This window comes from Mirounga angustirostris, unplaced genomic scaffold, assembly GCF_029215605.1.
Source record: "Mirounga angustirostris isolate CCGP_5_RB_7025 unplaced genomic scaffold, mMirAng1.0.hap1 SCAF_12, whole genome shotgun sequence".
Classification (NCBI taxonomy): domain Eukaryota; kingdom Metazoa; phylum Chordata; class Mammalia; order Carnivora; family Phocidae; genus Mirounga; species Mirounga angustirostris.
The window spans coordinates 74520738-74540585 of NW_026991720.1; positions in this window are offsets into that span (position 1 = coordinate 74520738).

Genomic DNA, 19848 nt, shown 5'->3' on the forward strand with positions numbered 1-19848 from the left:
AGGAACCTACAGAATTTCAGCTACTTTTTCAGGAAAAGAAATAGGTCCTGATTTTGCAAATTATAAAAGGCCACACTTGGGCTATTTAAAGGGGGAAAAAAAAACACACTTCACACTTTAAAAAAAAGGAGGCACCATCCAAGGTTATATTTCAATTAGATAAAAACAGACAAATTAAACTCAGATTACCCCCTCCTCCTTTTTTAAGAGAGATAGAGAGAGAAACAGGGGGAGTGGAAGGCAGAGGGAGAAGCAGATTCCCGACTAAGCAGGGAGCCCGATGCTCCATCCCAGGATCCCAGGATCGTGACCTGAGTCAAAGGCAGACGCTTAACCGACTGAGCCACTCAGGCGCCCTACCCCTTTTTTTTGGATATCAAGAAAAGGAAAAGAGTCTAGGGCCACGAACAGCACAATTACCACCCTAGCCTGGAAGAATGACACCGGATGAGATGTGAAGAAACCATGTGGCAAGTCAGAACGCAAGTTTATCCTTAATCTGGGATGGATATGGATGTTGTCTTCACGGCAGCTCTGTGACCATTACTTAGTCCAAAAGCCTTATGATCAGGGATCACTTCCTGAAAGCACAGTGTAAAATGTTTTTTATACCAACTCAGTAGATTCTCTCCAGCACTCACAGAAATGAAGGAGGCAATTTAGGAAGAATGCTATAGGTGGTTACATGGTTCACCTCTCCTCTGGATTTACAACAATTGCTTTGTGTTTAGGTTTTCAACCCCTTTGGCAGTTCCACTTGCCAGAAATCCTTAATAAAGCTGAAGAGAAGCAAAACTGTCAGCTGCAATAGAAGGCTACAACAGATGAATAATATATTTCCAAATTAATTGAGTATGAACAGTTGGCCATGTCTGCTAGGTTTATTTTATTGTATGATTTGCAGGCTAATAATGAAGACTGAGTTCTTAATTATAAGATTTGCATTCCTCCACTCCATCATAAAGGCTCACATAAAGGCTGTTTTGTCCTTTAATGAAATAAGGATTTGAATGCATGATAAGGAAGGGATAGGGTTGGCAAACCTAAAGCCTTCCTAACCAGTATTTAAGGTCTAAAGGTCCCTCTCAAGTTACCAAAAATATCAGTAATAAAATTCAGCTCCTGGTCTCACAATTCTAGATGTTCCATTTTTTATACTACGGGCAGGAAAGAAAAAGTGGTATACTTTTTTTTAATATATCAAGAAACCCATGTTGGGGGAAGATGATGGAGTAGGAGGACCCTAAGCTCATCTTGTCCTGTGGATACAACTAGATAACACCCACATCAGTGTAAATAACCCAGAAAATAACCCAAAGACTGGCAGAACAGACTCTCTGCAGCTAAATGTAGAGAAGAGGCCACATCCAAGAGGGTAGGAAGGGCAGAGAGAGGGTCAGGACCTAAAGGGACTTGTGCGACCACCCATGGGAGGGAGGGACACTGCAGGAGCCAAGAAGGAAAAGAAACAGATCTTAATGCCACGTACCCAAGGCATGGGGAATCCCCACAACATTTGGCTTTGAAAACCAGTGGGGCATAATTTCAAGAGTTCTTACAATCAGCAGGTCTTCACACCTGGAACTTTAAAAATCAGCAGGCTCGGCTCTGCGAGAGCCAGAAGAGTGACAGGAAACTGAGTCCTTGCCCTTAAAGAGACAGCACAGGAAGCAGCCCTGCTGGGATACAGCAGACAAGCCGCAGTTTGAAAAATGCCTGAGGTACCCCAAGAGGAGATTTGTTTACCAATGTCAGAGTCTGTGTTGGGGGGGGCAGGGATCACTGGGAAACTTCCCCAGGAACGAAAGAGCTGCCGGGTTCCATTGGCCTCTCCCGCCCCCAATCCCCCAAGCCTGGACACATGGACACCTGCGGGAACCAGGACAGGGCCAACCCTTGCTACTTAACTTACTAACAGCACACCCCGCCACACATTCCCCCCCGCAGTCATGCCCCCTCCAGCCAAGCCTCAACTGTTCTCCCACAGCAAAACTGAGCAAACCTTGCCAACAACCTGTGCCCTGCCTCTGCCTCCTCCCGCAGACCTGCCTCCTCCCGCAGACCTGCCTCCTCCAGAGTCTTTGGGATGCAGCAAAAGTGGTCCTAAGAGGAAAGTCAATGGCAATGCAGGCCTCCCTCAAGAAGCAAGAAAAATCTCATATAAACAACTTAACCTGACACCTAAAGGAGCTAGAGAAAGAACAACAAACAAAACCCAAATCCAGTAGAAGGAAGGAAATAATAAACATTAGAGCAGAAATAAACAAAATAGGAAATGAAAAAATAGAACAGGCAATGAAACCAGGTACTGGTTCTTTGAAAAGATCACAAAACTGATCAATTTTTAACCAAATTCATCAAAAAGGGAGAGAGGATGCAAATAAACAAAATCAGAAATGACAGAGGAGAAAACAACCGAGAGCACAGGAACACAAAGGATTGTAAGAGAATATCGTGAAAAATTACATGCCAACAAATTGGACAACCTAGAAGAAAGGGATAAATTCCTAGAAACATATAACTTCCCAAAACTGAGTCAGGAAGAAAGAGAAACTGAATATACTAATTACCAGCAACGAAATTGAATCACTAATCAAAAAACTCCTAACAAAAAGTCCTTGGCCTCGCAGGTGAATTCTACCAAACATTTAAAGAGTTAATACCTATTCTTCTCAAACTATTCCAAAAAATAGAAGAGGAGGGGCGCCTGGGTGGCTCAGTCATTAAGTGTCTGCCTTTGGCTCAGGTCATGATCCTGGGGTCCTGGGATCGAGCCCCGCATTCGGGCTCCCTGCTCCACAGGAAGCCTGCTTCTCCCTCTCCCACTCCCCCTGCTTGTGTTCCTGCCCTTGCTATCTCTCTCTCTCTGTGTCAAATAAATAAATAAAATCTTAAAAAAAAAAATAGAAGAGGAAAGAAAGCTTCCAAAATCATTTTATGAGGCCAGGATTACCCTGATACCAAAACTACATAAAGACACTATGAAGAAAAAAAAGAAAGAACTACAGGCCAATATCTCTGATGAACATAGATGCAAAAATCCTCAACAAAATATTAGCAAACCAAATCCAACAATACATTAAAAAACATCATTCACAAAGATCAAGTGAGGTTTATTCCTGGGATGCAACCTTCGTTCAGTATTTGCAAATATATCAACAGGATACATCATATCAACAAGAGAAAGGGTAACAACCATATGATCATCTCAATAGGTACAGAAAAAGCATCTGACAAAATACAAAATCCATTCATCCTCAACAAATTAGGTTTTGAGGGAACATATAGGAAAAACTGATAGCTAACACCATACTCAATGGGGAAAAACTGACCACTTTGACAACAAAAAGAAAGAAAAAACATCCAAAATGGTAAGAAAGAAGTAAAATTTTCACAATTTGCAGATGACATGATACTCTATATAGAAAACACTACAGACTCCACCAAAAACCTACTAGAACTGATGAATGAATTCAGTAAGGTCACAGGATACAAAATCAATACACAGCAAGTCATTAAATTTCTATACACCATTAATAAACTAGCAGAAAGATAAATTAAGAAAACAGCCCCACTTATAATTGCACCAAAAATAATAAAATACCCAGAAATAAACTTAATCAAGGAGGTAAAAGACCTGTACTCTCAAAACCATAACACAATGAGGAAAGAAACTGAAGATGACACAAACAAATGGGAAGATATTCCATGCTGATGGACTGGAAGAACAAGTATTGTTAACATGTCCATACTTCCCAAAGCAGTCTACAGATTTGATGCTATTCCTATCAAAATATCAACAGCATTTTTCACAAATCTAGAACAAATAATCCAGAAGTTTGTATGGAAACATGAAACACCCCAAATAGCCAAAGTAGTCTTGAAAAAGAACAAAAACTGGAGGTATCACAACCCCAGATTTCAAGATATACTACAAAGCTGTAGTAATCACAACAATATGTTTGGGGCTCAAAAACAGACACATAGATCAATAGAATAGAATAGAAACCTCAGAAATAAACCCACAATTATATGGTCAAATAATCTTCAACAAAGGAGGCAAAAATATGCAATGGGGAAAAAACAGTCTCTTCAACAAATGTTGTTGAGAAAACCAGACAGCTATATGTGAAAGAATGAAACTGGACCACTTTCTTACACCATACACAAAAATAAATTCAAAATGGATTAAGGACTTAAATGTGAGACTGGAAACCATAAAAATCCTAGAAGAGAGCACAGGTAGTAATGTCTCTGACATCAGCCATAGCAACATTTTTCTAGATATGTGTCCTGAGGCAAGGGAAACAAAAGCAAAAATAAACTATTAGGACTACATCAAAATAAAAAGTTTCTGCACAGCGAAGGATACAATCAGCAAAACTAAAAGACAAACTACTGAATGGGAGAGGATATTTTCAAATGACATATCCCATAAAGGGTTAGTATCCAAAATATATAAAGAAGTTATACAACTTAACACCAAAAAACCACAAATAATCCAATTAAAATGTGCACAGAAGACATGAACAGACATTTCTCCAAAAACACACACAGATGGCCCACATGAAAAGATGTTCAACCTCACTCATCATCGTGGAAATCAAAATCAAAATCAAAATCACACTGAGGTATCACCTCACACCTGTTAGAATGGCTAAAATCAAAAACACAAGAAACAACAAATATTGACAGGCTGTGGAGAAAAAGGAACCTTCACACACTGTTGGTGGGAATGCAAACTAGTGTGGCCACTGTGGAAGATACTATGGAGGTTCCAAAAAAAAAATTAAAAATAGAATGACCATATCATCCAATAATTCCACTACTGGCTATTTACCCAAAGAAAACAAAAACAGTAATTTGAAAAGATATATACACCCCTATGTTTTTTGCAGCATTATTTACAATAGCCAAATTATGGAAGCAGCCCAAATGTCCACTGATAAATGAATGGATAAAGAAGATGTGGTAGGGCGCCTGGGTGGCTCAGTTGGTTAAGCGACTGCCTTCGGCTCAGGTCATGATCCTGGAGTTCCTGGATCGAGTCCCGCATCGGGCTCCCTGCTCGGCGGGGAGCCTGCTTCTCCCTCTCCCACTCCCCCTTGCTTGTGTTCCCTCTCTCGCTGTGTCTTTCTCTGTCAAATAAATAAATAAAAAATCTTTAAAAAAAAAAAAAAAGATGTGGTATATATACACAATGGAATATTATTCCAGAATTAAAAAGTCTGAAATTTTGCCATTTGCAAAAACATGGATGGATCTAGAGAGAATAACGCTAAGTGAAATAAGTCAGTCAGAAAAAGACAACTACCATATGATTTCACTCACATGTAGAATTTAAGAAACAAACAAACAAAAAAAGAACAAATAATTTTTAAAAAGAGAGACAAACCAAAAAACGGGACTCTTAACTACAGAGAACAAACTGATGGTTACTGGAGGGGAGGTGGGTAGGGGAATGGGTGAAACAGGTGAAGGAGATTAAGAGTACATTTATTAGGATGAGCACTGCGTAACATATAGAATTGTTGAATCACTCTATTATTGTACACCTGAAACTAATATAACATTATACATTAACTGTACTGGAATTAAAATATAAGGAAAGAAATCTGAGCTATCTCACGATCACTTCTTGAGATAGGCACTGCGTCATTTCATGGTATGGATTTTAGTTTGAGCTACACCCCAAGTGTAAGTGATTTGGCAATTAGGAGGTGACAGGTTGAGAAGAAGGGATACTTCCCAAATTCCGGAACAGAATGGATCTAACAGGTTCATAACTAAAAAGAATTCTGAGTGCTAACCTTGAAAGCCCTTTGGTACAACGTGCTGAATGACCGCATACACCTCCACCCCCCGTGCTCACCCACTGGCACACAAGCTGCAGCCTGACAAATGTGTGGGGTAGACCAGTTGTGGTAAACCAAAGTAAAGCATTGGCTATTGCCAATATTTTAGAAAAACACAAAGGGAAGGAAGACACAACTTACTCCTGGCCAGTGGATTTCTTTGGGACAGAGAACTGGAGAGAGGCCACCACACGAAAAGGTTCTTGAGGAGAGAAGAAATTGGAGTTTGTGAAAGGCCTGGATTTTAAACTTTAGGTACTGGTCAAAGGAAAAGGTTGAGTAGAGAGCAAGAATCCATATGTTTCAAAGTGACTGAGAAACAAGAAGACTGGAATATCCATTTCAGTGGTTCTCGAACATGAGCATGCATCAGAATCTCTGGGCCCCACTCATTAGGAGGCCCAAGTGGAGGCTCAAGGGTGCACATACCTAACAAATTCCCAGGTGATGCTGAAGCCACTGGTCTAAAAACCAGACTCTCTGAGAACCACTGACCTACATCAGGGTTTCTTAATCTCAGTGTTACTGACATTTGGGGCCAGATAAGTCTTGTTGTGAGGGACTGTTCTGTGCATTGTAGGATGTTCACCAGCATCTCTGGTCTTTACCCACTAGATGCCAGTAGCGACCCCTGCACATGTGACAACCAAAATGTCTCCAAAGTTTGCCAAATGTCCCACAGCGGGTAAACTGCCCATTGAGAACCACTGATCCAGACAGATTGCAAAAGAATATCTTTTTTATCTCTGAATACAAATTTTTCTATTTTTTTAAAGTGGGGAGGTTTACCCTGGTCTAATTTTTATTTTTCTAAAAATCTATTTGGTAACTATAAATAATCCTTTTACTTAAAGGTCAGGCAGGGAGATGGGACAAATTTTTCAGACTAAGAAAATAAGATTGATGTCTCAGTCCTGATTTATTAGGCTACAGAGGACACAAAGCAACCTTTTCCTACTCATTCTATGACATACGGTCTTTCCCTAAATCTCAGATATTTGGGTATGATAGAGGTGTGTTCCTTAAGGTGTTTTCAAATTCAAATATTTTTACTCAACCTAGTGTAATCGCTATAGAATAGATTCTGGAGTTACCTTAAACCAGGAAAATGATGCTGAACACAATCATGACAAAAGAGAATTAACATACTTAAAAAAAAAATCTGGGGCACCTGGGTGGCTCAGTAGTTAAGCGCCTGCCTTCAGCTCAGGTCATGATCCCAGGGTCCTGGGATCGAGCCCCGCATCGGGCTCCCTGCTCAGCAGGGAGCCTGCTTCTCTTTCTGACTGCCGCTCCCCCTGCCTGTGCTCAGTCTCTCTCTCTCTGACAAATAAATAAATAAAATCTTTAATAATAATAACAATAATAAATCCCAGAATGAAAGAATATTATCAAAGGCAGGTTAAATGTCTAGGAGGGAAATGAGACACACTGACGCTAAAAGCAAATATAATGCAACAGCTCATACACAAAACTCTCTCTAATCATACATCTCTTTTCCTTTACTTCAGAGCACTCCTATTTCACAGTTTGCTCTATTTTCTATTATTTGTTTGGTCTGTTTAGTGTAAATGAACATGTTCAAGCCACACACAGAAAAGCCCTATAAGATTAAACACAGCAAACATATCAAGCCAAGATTTCAAGAGATGCTCTAGGGCCTTGAGGTGTGCCTCTAAACTATAATATGGTGACCTTTTAAAGAGGAGAACTTGGGAGGGAAATTTTAATTTTTTTTCCCTACATATACAGATTGGCCACAAGGCCCAGAAAGAGTGGTAGAGTAGAAGAGTGAGCAATGTGCAGAAGAAATTTGTCAGAACCTTGAGGAACAATGAATGAGAGGACAGAGGATCCACAGACCTCAATGGGCCTTGGACTTTGGACCCCACTTAACTCACAGTCTGGTAATATGGGATTGGAAGTCAAAACGGATTCACACTTATGGCTCAAAACAATGGTTATTAGTGTGGCAGGTGGAAATAAGGATGGGAAGGTAGGAGGAACAATCTTCGAACTGCAAAAGACACTTTATATGTGCTGTGTGAATGAATTAGTTTTAAATATCTCATTTTATTAAAAAAAAAAAAAAAAACAAGAGTTCTAAACAGGTGTTTTATCAGATGTGCCTGGACCAAAGTGGTTCCTAGTAGCCATCAGTTCACTATGTATTTTTTCACAGGTAAAAAAAGACTGCCTGTGTTAGCATCTACTTGTAACACTACTTACTAGATAAAAAGGGGATGTTGCAGCCAAAGAATTTACCTCCTAATTACATATGCACCAACAAGTCCGGTGTATAGAATATTGCTTGAATGCTTTTTGGTCTCTGAGTGTAGAATGATAGCTCCAAGAGATGTGTACAGATATTGGGTAAAAAAAATAAATAAATAAAATAGTTGTATTTTCCCATGGAATTAACCTCTTTAACATGGAATGAACCAATTTAAACATATTTCTTTACTGCACAAGTTTTCAGACCTTTAACATCTCAATATTGCTTTGGACCCTGGAAAACATGGAAGGGCGTATCTTCGAGTGCATTTTATATTTCACTGCCATTTTCACTTTAGGGACAAAGGATGACAATAGTACATGTAGCATTCAGTCCGTATTAGCCCCTATCCTTCTTTTGTCCACAGAGGATTTCATCCCTGGCCTTATCCCGATATTCTTGGGTGTACAACATTAGTGCTGAAAAAAGTGAGAATTTTGTCTGTGTAAGGCTTTCTAGATTGGACCCAGAGGTTTTTAACTGCTTTAGTCAATTACTTGTTCCTCAAAGCCTGAGGCATCACACCGAAATTGTTTAATTGAGTTAAAAAAGGTTATTTACAGTATTTTCCACATAACTGACTTTTTCAGCCAACTGATTTGCATATAGTACAACATTGCTAATTTATACTAATGACTGAGAGAACACTGGAGATTACAACTTTAAGAATGAGCAAGTACAGTAAGTAAAAGCATGAAATTAAAAGCAATTAGAGCTGTCTCATCACAAAGGAATTTGATTAGTCCATGCTTATTATTTATGGTCATGATTTATAATACTCCATCATCTTTTTTGTAACGAAACCTTCATGATGTGACATTTTACTATCAGCCTACAAGAAAGATGGACAAAGCTGCCAGAGATTTGGTTTTGCTTGTCAGCTTTCCTGATGGACCCATTCATTCTCTCAGCATTTACAGTACTATGCTCCTGCCCTGTGCAAAGGCCCTTTAAGCACAATTTTAATGGCTTTGGTCTCTTACTGTAAGACTAATAGACTTTCACTGGAACCTCAAAAGCATTGAAAATACAGACAAGAAAGTAGAAAAAGAGCACCAGTAATCTCATCCCCTAGAGGTGACCACTGCTAACATTTGCTATGTTTACTTCCAATATTTTCCTCTTCATATATGTGAAGCAAATGTGAAGTATGTAAATATGTTTGCAGAACTGAGATCATACTTTATCTTTAATTCTGTATTCTGGTTTTTCATTTAGCTGTTGATGAGGACCTACCACATCATACGCATAACTTAATTATTGCTGCATATTTAAAGCATACACATAACTTAATTATTGCTGCATATTTAAAGTGTATCTTAAAGTCATTTATGTAGGCCCAGTTAATACTTAAAGGTCAGCCGTTGTTGAGTTCTAATTATTTGAAAATAAATTAAAATCATTCCGAGAGTCTAAACTGGTTTTGCATCCTTAGAAGTGCAGCACGTGTATATTTTCCTGAAGAGCTGAAATTAACTCAGTTTGGAAGATGAGGCGAATTCAACTCAAATGCAGTCTTACTCACACTTGCTACCAATCACTCTCTGTGCAAGCAGCAGCAGGGAACAGGAACCAGCACTGTCTCAGTCCATACTTCCCCATCTCATGAAATCGGGCTTCCTCAGTCGTTCTGTTGCATGGTAATTTCCATAGTCAATTTCAACCCACTTCTATTGTGGGGAACTTCCACATTATAAGTTCCAGAAAAATAAGTCTTATTTTCATCGTTACTATTTCTAGTTCACAGGTGAATTAATTGCAGCGCTAAATGGTAGGTGACTTTTATAGGACTTACCTAGGAATTGAATTTCTTGCCATTACTAAGGGTTTTTTTATTTTGATTTGTTTTTTAAATCCTATACATCCTACACACACTCTCAAATGAAGACTAAAGTTGTGCCTGAAGGAAGTAGATGTGGTGCAGTCATTCTCAATTGAATGGCCACCACACGAGAATAATTGGCATTAATTAATGTGTTTAACAGCTTTAAGCTGACGATGCATTTGCACAACTCCCTAAAAGCTTCCTAACAGCATCCTCTGAAGTGCCCCTAACAACCTCTTAGAAAGTCCCTTAAAAGTTCTTCAGTCATCTTGGTAGAAATATTTTGCCCAGCTCAATGAAAGCACATTTGTGTTTCTGGAATCCACAAGTCCCGTCTCTTCTATGTTCAATGCCACAAATCACCTCAAACCTGCTCACAGTAGGTTCTCAATAAATATGCACAATTGCATATTCTGAGAGGAAATTTAAATAGCTACTGAGTTCTTTTCTTCTCCAAAATTGACGATTTGCAGTCTTTTCATGTATATTCCCTGGAAAGTTGCTATAGTCTTGCAATTTCTATTGTAAATCTGAGGCATTCAGAGTTCATAAAAGAGAAGCAAGACGTTCTTTATTCCATTTCTTCTGGTTCATAAATTAATCTCTATAGTGTATGTTCAGATATTCAGGCAAGTTAAATTCCTTTGTGATACCCAGGAAATAAAATAATAGGAGTAATGCAGAGAGTTCTTTCTCAAGGGAAGGAAAATTCACCCTTAGTGGTCCTGCTCTGTACCTGCCTTGGGCTGGCAACTTCACACTTCCTACAGAGCCCCACAATGACTTACAGTGGAGAGAAAGGAAAGCCCAGAGGTGTTAAGTCCAGGATCCAACCTGATCCTTCATCTATCTGACTTCAACCAGTATTCCTTCCACCCCAACATGGACTATTTTGCAATCACTGCATAACCCAATAGCTTCCCAATGCCACAATCTATGCCATGCGGCCATGAGGTCCAAGGATCTGGCCACAAAGGAGACCCAGCTCCCCAATAAGTACATTCTAGAACTCATGTTGCTTTACATGAATGCGAGTCCTAGATAAAGTCTGGAGCTTTTCCCATTCATTTGTTAATGCTAAATGTGTCAGATACTGTTGTAAAATCTCGGGAAAAAATACCTTGCAGTCTTCCAAATGAAAAACATACCGGTCCAGGGATCCCTAAAAGTCCCCCCACAATATTTGGTGACTCTCTCCATCAAAGAATCAATTTAGCCCAGGAATAGATAGCCTGAAATCCAAATGCCCCAATGTCACCCAAATCTATAACTGCATATCTAGGACAGCAAGGTTCCTAGAATCATTTATTCATTCAACAAATGTGTTTTGAGCATCCACTTTTTGCCTGGTACAATGGTAGGCACTCTGGATATTCTGTCAGTGAACAAAACAAAAGAAGATTCTAGCCCTTGAGGAGCTTACCTCTGGCAGGATAGAGACAAGAAACAATAGATACAATAAATAAGCAAATTACACATCATATATCAGGAGGTGATAAGGGCTAAAGAGAAATATCCAGTATTGCAAGAGGATTTGGGAATGTAGGGGTGGCACAGTTTACAATTTTAAATAGGACAATTTTAAATAGGACAGTCAGAGTAGAAACCATTGAAAAGTTGATATTTGAGCAAAGTCTTAAGTGAAGTAAAGTGGTTAGCCATGGGCACTTCACGGGGAAAGAAACTTCCTAAGAGATGTACAAAAAACTTAGGACATAAGCATGCCTGACATGGCTGAAGAGTGTCACCAGAATGGAGTGGACATGAGGTAGAGTAGAGTAAGAGAGAGAGAGGGAGGTGGGGTCAGACTATGAAATGCTTTGCACGACAGTGTAATGACTGGGCTTTATCCCAAGTGGGATCTATTGCTAGATTCTGAGCAGAGAAATGATATAATATGACTAACACATTAAAGAGACTCACTCTGGATGCTGTGTCTCAAGTAAGCAGTAAAGCAGGGGGAGGTGGTCAAGGGGATATGGGCTATAGCAGGAAGCCCATGGTACAAGGCTGTTCTAGTAATAAGGGAAGGAGCTGATGGCACCCTGGACCAGGAAGAGCAGGTAAAGTGGTGAGAAGAGGTCAAATTCTGGAATACCCTCCAGGAAGAAGTAACGGTATGTTCTAATAAACCAGAGGTGGGGTGTGGAGAGGGTGACTCCTCTGAGACTCCTCTGATCCAGGCCTGAGCATACAGAAAGATAAATTTGCTATCACCTGATGGGGAGAGCAGGATTTCTTAAAAGGTAGGTCAGAAGTTCAGTATTAAATACATTAAATTTGAAATACATCTAAGCATAAAAGAACTAAGCAGTCAAAAATACCACTTTGGGGGCCCCTGGCTGGCTCAGTTGGTGGCGCATACAACTCTTGATCTCAGGGTTGTGAGTTCAAGCCCCACATTGGGTGTAGAGATTACTCAAAAACAAAATCTTAAAAAAAGAAAAAATACCACTTTGGAACTAGTAAGAGATGTCTGATGTGATGATGCAAATGTGGGAGTGATTTTTCATTTGTTGGTTCACGTAAGCCACAAGACTGCCTGAGATCAGAGATGCAGTGAATGTAGACAGAGAAAGCATCCCTGGAAGGACTCCTCCCTGGGCACACTAAGAGGTCTGGGAGATGAGGAGGAAGCCATAAGGCAGCTGAGAAGAAGTAGTCAGTGAAACAGAAAGAAAACCAAGAACATGGTATCCTAGAAGCCAACAAAAGAAAGTCATTCACAAGAAGAAAGAGATCAATGTGTCAACTGCTTCAGAATTAAGATGAAAACCAACCACTGTATTTAACAAGGCAGACACTGGTAACTCAGACAAGGGCAGTTGGGGACAATGGTGAGTATAAAAGCCAGACTGAAAAGAGACGGAAGGAGAGAAATTGGAAACTGAGTTTAGACAACTCTGCTTCAGAGTTTTGCTGCAAAGAAAATGGGCAATAGGTGCTGGAAGAAGCGAAGTCAAAGAAGAGGGGTTTTTTATTTCTGTTTTTGTTGGGTTTTTGGTTTTTTTTGCTTGTATTTTTTTGCTCTGCATTTGGGTTTTAATATGGTAAAAATGGCCATGTGTTTGAATGCTAATGGTAACAACCCAAGACACCAGTAAAACAACAACAAACGAAAAATTTCAGAGAAGGAGGAGAGAAGTTGTGGACGAATGTCTGAGAGTAGGCGAGAGAAGATGGGACTGGGGGCTCGGCTCAGGGTACAGACTCACCTCCGATCACTGATAGGACAACAGAGTGTGTAGGTGCCCATGCTTGGAAGGCTTTGAAAGGAGGTGTCCTGAGAGGCTGTGGCAATCCTCTTCCAACGCTCCAAATGTCTCTGTGAAAATGAAGGAGGGGATGAATGTGCTGAGGCTTGGCAAGGAGGAGAGAGTAGAACGGGTGTCTAAAAGAGGAAAGAAGTGATTGGGCTAGCAAAGCTGGGCATGAGGTTGGGCCATCTCAGTGGGCACTCAGAGACAGCTGACATTCAAGGTCATGAATTTAAAGACAGACTAGTCAGTACGATTGTGTATTCTTCCTAAGCCATCTGGGTGCGGGCCTGCAGAAAATCAGAGTTGGATTTAACCAGAGTCCTGGTTTGGAGAAGTGAGTAAAATGAAGGGATGGGACAAAAGGGAGATTATAGCTACTGAGCATGAAGGTTCAACTGGACATGGGAGCAGATCACTGGTTAATTAATTCCTCCTCCTTGACGGGTTCTGAGAAGGAAACCCAAGATGGCACGTATTGCATTCCTGAATAGTTACTGGGGACCCTGTACCTTCAGGCTCTGGGACAAAGCCCCCGAGGGCCTGGACCAAACCCACACAAGTTTGCTTCCCATCCACTATGCAGCTTTGCCTCAGTCACGTTATCTCTATGCACCTTTGTTCTTCCCATCTAGGATTTTGAAATAATGACTTCCTCATGCAGTTCTGAGAACTTAATGAAAACATGGGTAAAGACTCCAATCCTCGAGTGAAAGCGTAAGTATTATGATAAGTTAAATTAAAAATTAAATCAAAATGCTCTTATATTTGCATTCTTTGCGAAAGTATGTTTTCTGCACGGTTTATACAAAAATGTTTTATCTTTATTATTTGTATACATAAATCTTACTACTGACATCAATTGTTTCAAGGGCCTTTCTTTTAAATTTCTTTCATTTTTGCCAATTTAACATCTTGCTGATGCTGAGATGCCAAGAATCAAGTGCAGAATTTAGAACAAACATACTAGCTTCCTGCCAGATTTATTATATTAAAAAACAAAAGAAAGGGAAATACTAGTAAAAGTGAAGTACATGTTTAATATTCATTTTAATGTTCAAAGTGCTGCACTGGGTTTGCTATTATTATCAGCCTCATCTTACAATGAGAAAATTGAGCTCAGAAAGAGTAATTTGTCCAAAGACACATAAATTGTAACCGGTGAGCCCAGATTTGAACACAGTTATACATGATTCCAAATTACATGCCCTTTTATGTCATCCTATTTTGATACAACTCTAAATGTATCAAATGGATTAAAGCTAATGTGGTTCCACTTTACAAAGAACGTTCCCAAACTGTAGAAACAGGGAATTCAGAAGAACCAATGCTTTACCACTCAGGGAAGCTTAAATTAAGTCCCCACACAGAATGAATTCTGATGGCCTCTTTCCCCCTCTTAGCTGTACCACCCATATCCTCACCACAGAGGAATAGGGTTCCCTGTGAATGGGAGAAAAGGGAAGTACTCATAGAAAGAAATTCACAGAAGTCCTTACTACTAGTAGAATGGGAAACTGCAGGATTATTTGGTGGCCAGGCCGCACACAGGAAAGTAAATCTAGATTTTGGTAAAGGTCTGGACTCTGGCCAGCGCTTAGCACTGCATGCTTAGTAAGGATCTGTTCCATGAGGGAAAGTACTGGTCACACTGGTGAAAAATGAATGGCAACATGATTTCAACCTGTGTGAGTGATTTGGGTGTTTCACAAACTGAATTCTATTTTGATTTTGTTTTCATTGTTGTCTCTGAAGGATGCTTTACATCCTTGAATGTAAGGGCTCTGCATCATACACTAGTAAATAAAGGGGGAAAATGTCACACTCAGGGCCAGCCAGTTTCCCAAAGAACTGCAGCCAAATTGTGAAGTGCTTACAGTTGGGAGAAACCTGGCTGAACCAAGTGAGGTTGGTGATAGCGTAGCTTCGCCCAGCATAGTATTTCCTAGTAATTGACAAGTGCTTTAATAGTGTGTCTAATTCTTGAAAACCAAGACTCGTTTCCTGAAGCAACGCGCTCTCCCTAGCAAAAGCACTCATACGTCTTTCAGGTATCCGTCAATTCCTAAACATTTTGCCCTAGAAGTAACAACATTATATCTTCATAACAAAGTGCATGAAAAGTAGATTCTCTTTGAATGAAGCAGAAGACCTGACACAGAACAAAACCAAAGCTGTCTGAATGCTTTTTATTTAAGGAGCATTAAGGTGAGAGAAAAATTAGAAGGATTTGGACTGCCAGGCTACTCCAGTTACATTCATTTTGTAAAACGAGAATTTCCTTAGGAAAGGCACTATATAAAATCACGACTTTACTACAGTCCTTGTCTATCCCTAGAGAATATATTTTCTTTTATGTTAGAAGGTCCTGTAGAGCAAATCATCGCACAATTCTCCACAGGAGGGAAGGGAATGGGGCAGGCGGGGGCTTAAACTGTGTTGTTGCTTCACTGCCCCTCCGCGTAGACAAGTATCCAGCTGCCACCTCTCCTGGAGTAGCAGGGGACTGACTGTGTCAGCAAACACCCACTTGCAATGTTCACATCGACCCAACAGACCGTTTTAGCCAGCCAGTCCAGAAAGAAAGAACCCAGCTTTAAGCCCAACCACATCGGCATAATTACCAAACCTTACCAAACCCCACAGTGAGGGATAAATGCTCAGGGTTCAAAACCACCATCTCCTCATTCTTATCAAATGCAAGGGTGCTTCTCTCGGGAACTTGTGCTCCAAGCAAGAGAAGTGTCTTTTCAGCACATCCTCGAATTAAATCAGCACGTCCGTGCAGGCAGCCCAGGGAGCGATGAGGCACCGCTTTGCCGTCCTCATCACATTCTCCCCCAAATAGATCCCTAGTGAGGCTTGAGAACACCACAAAACTGCTATTGCATTGAGCGTGCAGTGCGAAGGGAGTCCCTGTCGTTAGAGAGGAGCATGTTCTCATTTCTTACCAGTTCCTCTGCATCCAAGGCCCCATTCTATGTGGAATATCTATCACCTTGAGAGAAAACAATGTCAACTTAGGAACGGCAGAGGCTGTTTTCTGGGGCCGGTGGCAAATCCCAGTTTAGATCAGGTCTGGCCACCAAACTGGCTCACGTGCTTCAGGCAAAGCATCCCTGACGTTTATGCGCATTCCTTTCCATGTTCCATGTCACCGCACAAGCATATGGGTATGTCTAGGACCTACAGCTGATGGTGCGGATGCATACAGTGGGGAACGAGGAGGTCTGGGAATACAGCAAGACCCCAGCCTCCACTCATTATGCCAGACACTCAGGAACTGAAGGTTTCCCGTGGTGCTTTGTTGACTGATGTGTGTGATACTGTTTGTTTTCTAAGAAGGCACAGCGCAGTTGTTCTTTACCTAGTGAACAGATGATATAGAGTAATCTTGTATCACTGTCAAGAGACTTCAATAATTTAAGAGACTTTTCTTCATAGCCAAACAGTAGTTCACATAAAAGATGGAAACATTCTACCAAAGACTACTAAAAAAATTAATTAATTTAAAAAAAATTGAAAAAAAAAACAAATATTTCCAAAGTCTTGGCTGACTCCTGGTGTAAATACCTACTGAAAGGAAAGAGGAACATCCCAAGATTACAGTAGAGTAGATAAAGAAGAGAAAGGACGCTGAAGAAAGTAAACTGTCGGAAAAAATCTAGCCCCCTAATCCCTGGACTCAAAAGAAAAAGAAAAAAAATACCTTAATATCACTCAGAAATGACTGTCTTAGCCAATAAGGATGTGGCACTCGTGGACTTAAAATGAAATCATCTGCAGAAAAGATTGGATTATGGCAAAGAAATACTCTGAAGATAACGGGAAGCTGGAATAGGATGGTGATTCTCTGGAACAAAAGAAAAACTTGCCTGACTTCTCCAAAGAAAAAGCCAATAAGCACACGATGGATGAGCAGCCAGAGAATGTGGGTCTACAAAATGCCCAGAACTGCACGCCCAATTATTTCACCAGTATTTTGTGGCTTTCTTGTAACCTGCTGTTCTGAGGGCAGCAAACACAGGGCAAGGTATTTTATAGATAGATGATAATGGCTTTCATTGTTTCTCAAATTGGCTCAAAGCCTATACTGTGTAAATTGCTAAAAGCCCATATGTAATTCTAAACTTCTTACAGGCCCAGAGACTCTGGGTGCTGGTAATAATTACATCGACTGGATACTTAACTTCTGACATAAAAAGAAATGAAGGTGAGAGAAGAAAACGCCGACCTTATCAACTTTTACTTAAAGCAAGGGCACAAACTGACAAAAAACAAAACAAAACCAAAAACCAGGGCATTCATTTAGGGGAAAAAAAAAATCACTGTAGTCTGCCTCTCCAATGTTTTTCTACAAGAATGGGAAGAAATTTCTCCACATTCGCATGATTGTTCTTTTCGGATATTTCCCAGTGTTACAGTCTTATTCATTTTAATTTTTGTTTGGACAACGTTGCCTTATCAATTCTAAGACTTCTCAGAGAAGACATGGGCCCAAGGTACATGAGAGCACGGAATGTTCACACTCCCTCAGGGACGGAAGATTGAGCTCTGCCTGCAGTAAGCAGAGAAACTGAAATGGAACCCTCTGCATAATACACAATGGTGAAGAGCTGTCACTTCCATGAAAAAAAGAATTCGAAAAGCCTGGGAGAGAGCGAGAAGTCTGCCATCTGTCCAGGGCTCTAAGGGAGGATAAAATAAACTCATGAGACATCAAACCCCAGGAATGCGGTGTCTCAATCTACACTGATGATAAGGTAAGGCGTCCTAAAGATAGGAAATTAAGATACAGCCCTCTCCACAACCACTGAAAATGTTAAAGCTCTGGAAGAAGTATCCATAAACTGCTCTCAGAATATTTTCACAACCAGAGTCTCAAGGGACTCCTATAGGGGAAAAGTAGCCCCACTGAAGAGGCACTTACAGCAAAAATTTGAAATCACCTAAGGAAAGGAAGTGCCATGAGGGATAGAACAAACTCCAAAAACAGGTGAGGTTGAGCCCTCAGACCTGAAAAAGACAATAAAATAAGCTTTTTAGAAATATTAAGAAGCTAGAAGAATAAACTATAATGAAAGACCAGAGTACTATGAAGACAGCCCATCTGAGCTTTAATAAGGAAACAGGACTTCTGTAAATGTAAAAATGGAGTTATTATCATTTAAAATTCAATAGATGACAGTAATCTTCACAGCAGATTGGAAATACATATTTTCATGAGTGGAAATAACACCAAGGTGGAAAGCAGAATGGAGTGAGAGATCTCCTATGTAACAGCATTGAAAAAGATGAAATACCAGCAATTAAATGTAAAAAATGCACAAAAGCATTATGAGCAAAACTTTAAAACACTACTAAATGACACAGAAGAAAACAGGAACAAATGGAAAAATACACCACGTTCTTAAGAAGAAAGACTCAATATCATAATTTTAATTCTCCTTAAAGAAATGTATAAACTTAACACAATGCCCCCAGATTTACTTTTCTTAACTAGATGAGTTAATCTTAAAGTTTATATAGAAAAATAATCAAATAGAATAGTCAGGGGAAAAGAGCTGAAAGAAGAAAGAGACCAAAGGGGGGATTACTACTACCAGATATTAAAACATTTTATTAAATATCATTAATCAACCCAGTGTTATAGTGGTACATGAATAGACCAGCAGTATAGAAAAGGATATCCAGAAAGAGACTCAAATATCTATGGTAATTCGCTGTCTGATAAAAATGGAATCCCACACCAATGAGGAAAACAGACTAACCTAGAAAGGAAATCATGTTGGGACAATTCAGTATTCTTCTGGAAAGAATAAAGTTAAATCTGTAATTCCCACATCACACTAGGGTAAATTACAAATGGAACAAAGATTAAAATAATTTTGAAATGAAGTAATAAAAGTAACAAAAGAAGACATGGAAGAATTCCATTATTCCATTCCAATAAAAGTAACAAAAGAAGACATGGAAGAATTCCATGACTCGAAATCCAGAATCTAACATGAGATAAGATCAATACATTTAATTACACACAACAAAACTTTAAAATACCTTTGGCAATAAAAACTATTAGCAAAGTCAAAAGACAACTGAAAAACAAAAACAGAAAAAAACCCTTTTAATTCATATTGGACACAAAGAATAACCTCTCTAATACACAAAAGGTTCTTAGAAATTGATAAGGAAAAGAAAAATTCAATATAAGAATGGCCAAAAGATATGAAAAGGGAGTTCACATAAATACAATGACTCTCAAACATATGAAAAGATGCTCTGCTCTCTTCAAGTAACAGAAAATTAAGACAGAAATACACTTAGAAACTTTTTCACTTGTCAGACTGGCAAATTCTCAAGACTGATCAAACTTCGGTTAGTAAAATTGTGAGGAAACAATGCACTCCATGTATCTCTTCAATAAGTTGGTACCGCACCTAAAGAGGACAATCTGACAATATTTATCAAAATTATAAATGAATATACTTTCTGACCCAGCAAATTCACTGCCACACATTTGAAATGACTCAAAACCAGGTCTAATAGCAAGAGTAAGGAAACAATCCAAATATCTACCAGTAGTGGCTGGTTACAGAAAGGAGGGCACAGGTGTATCATGGAATACTATGCAGCAAA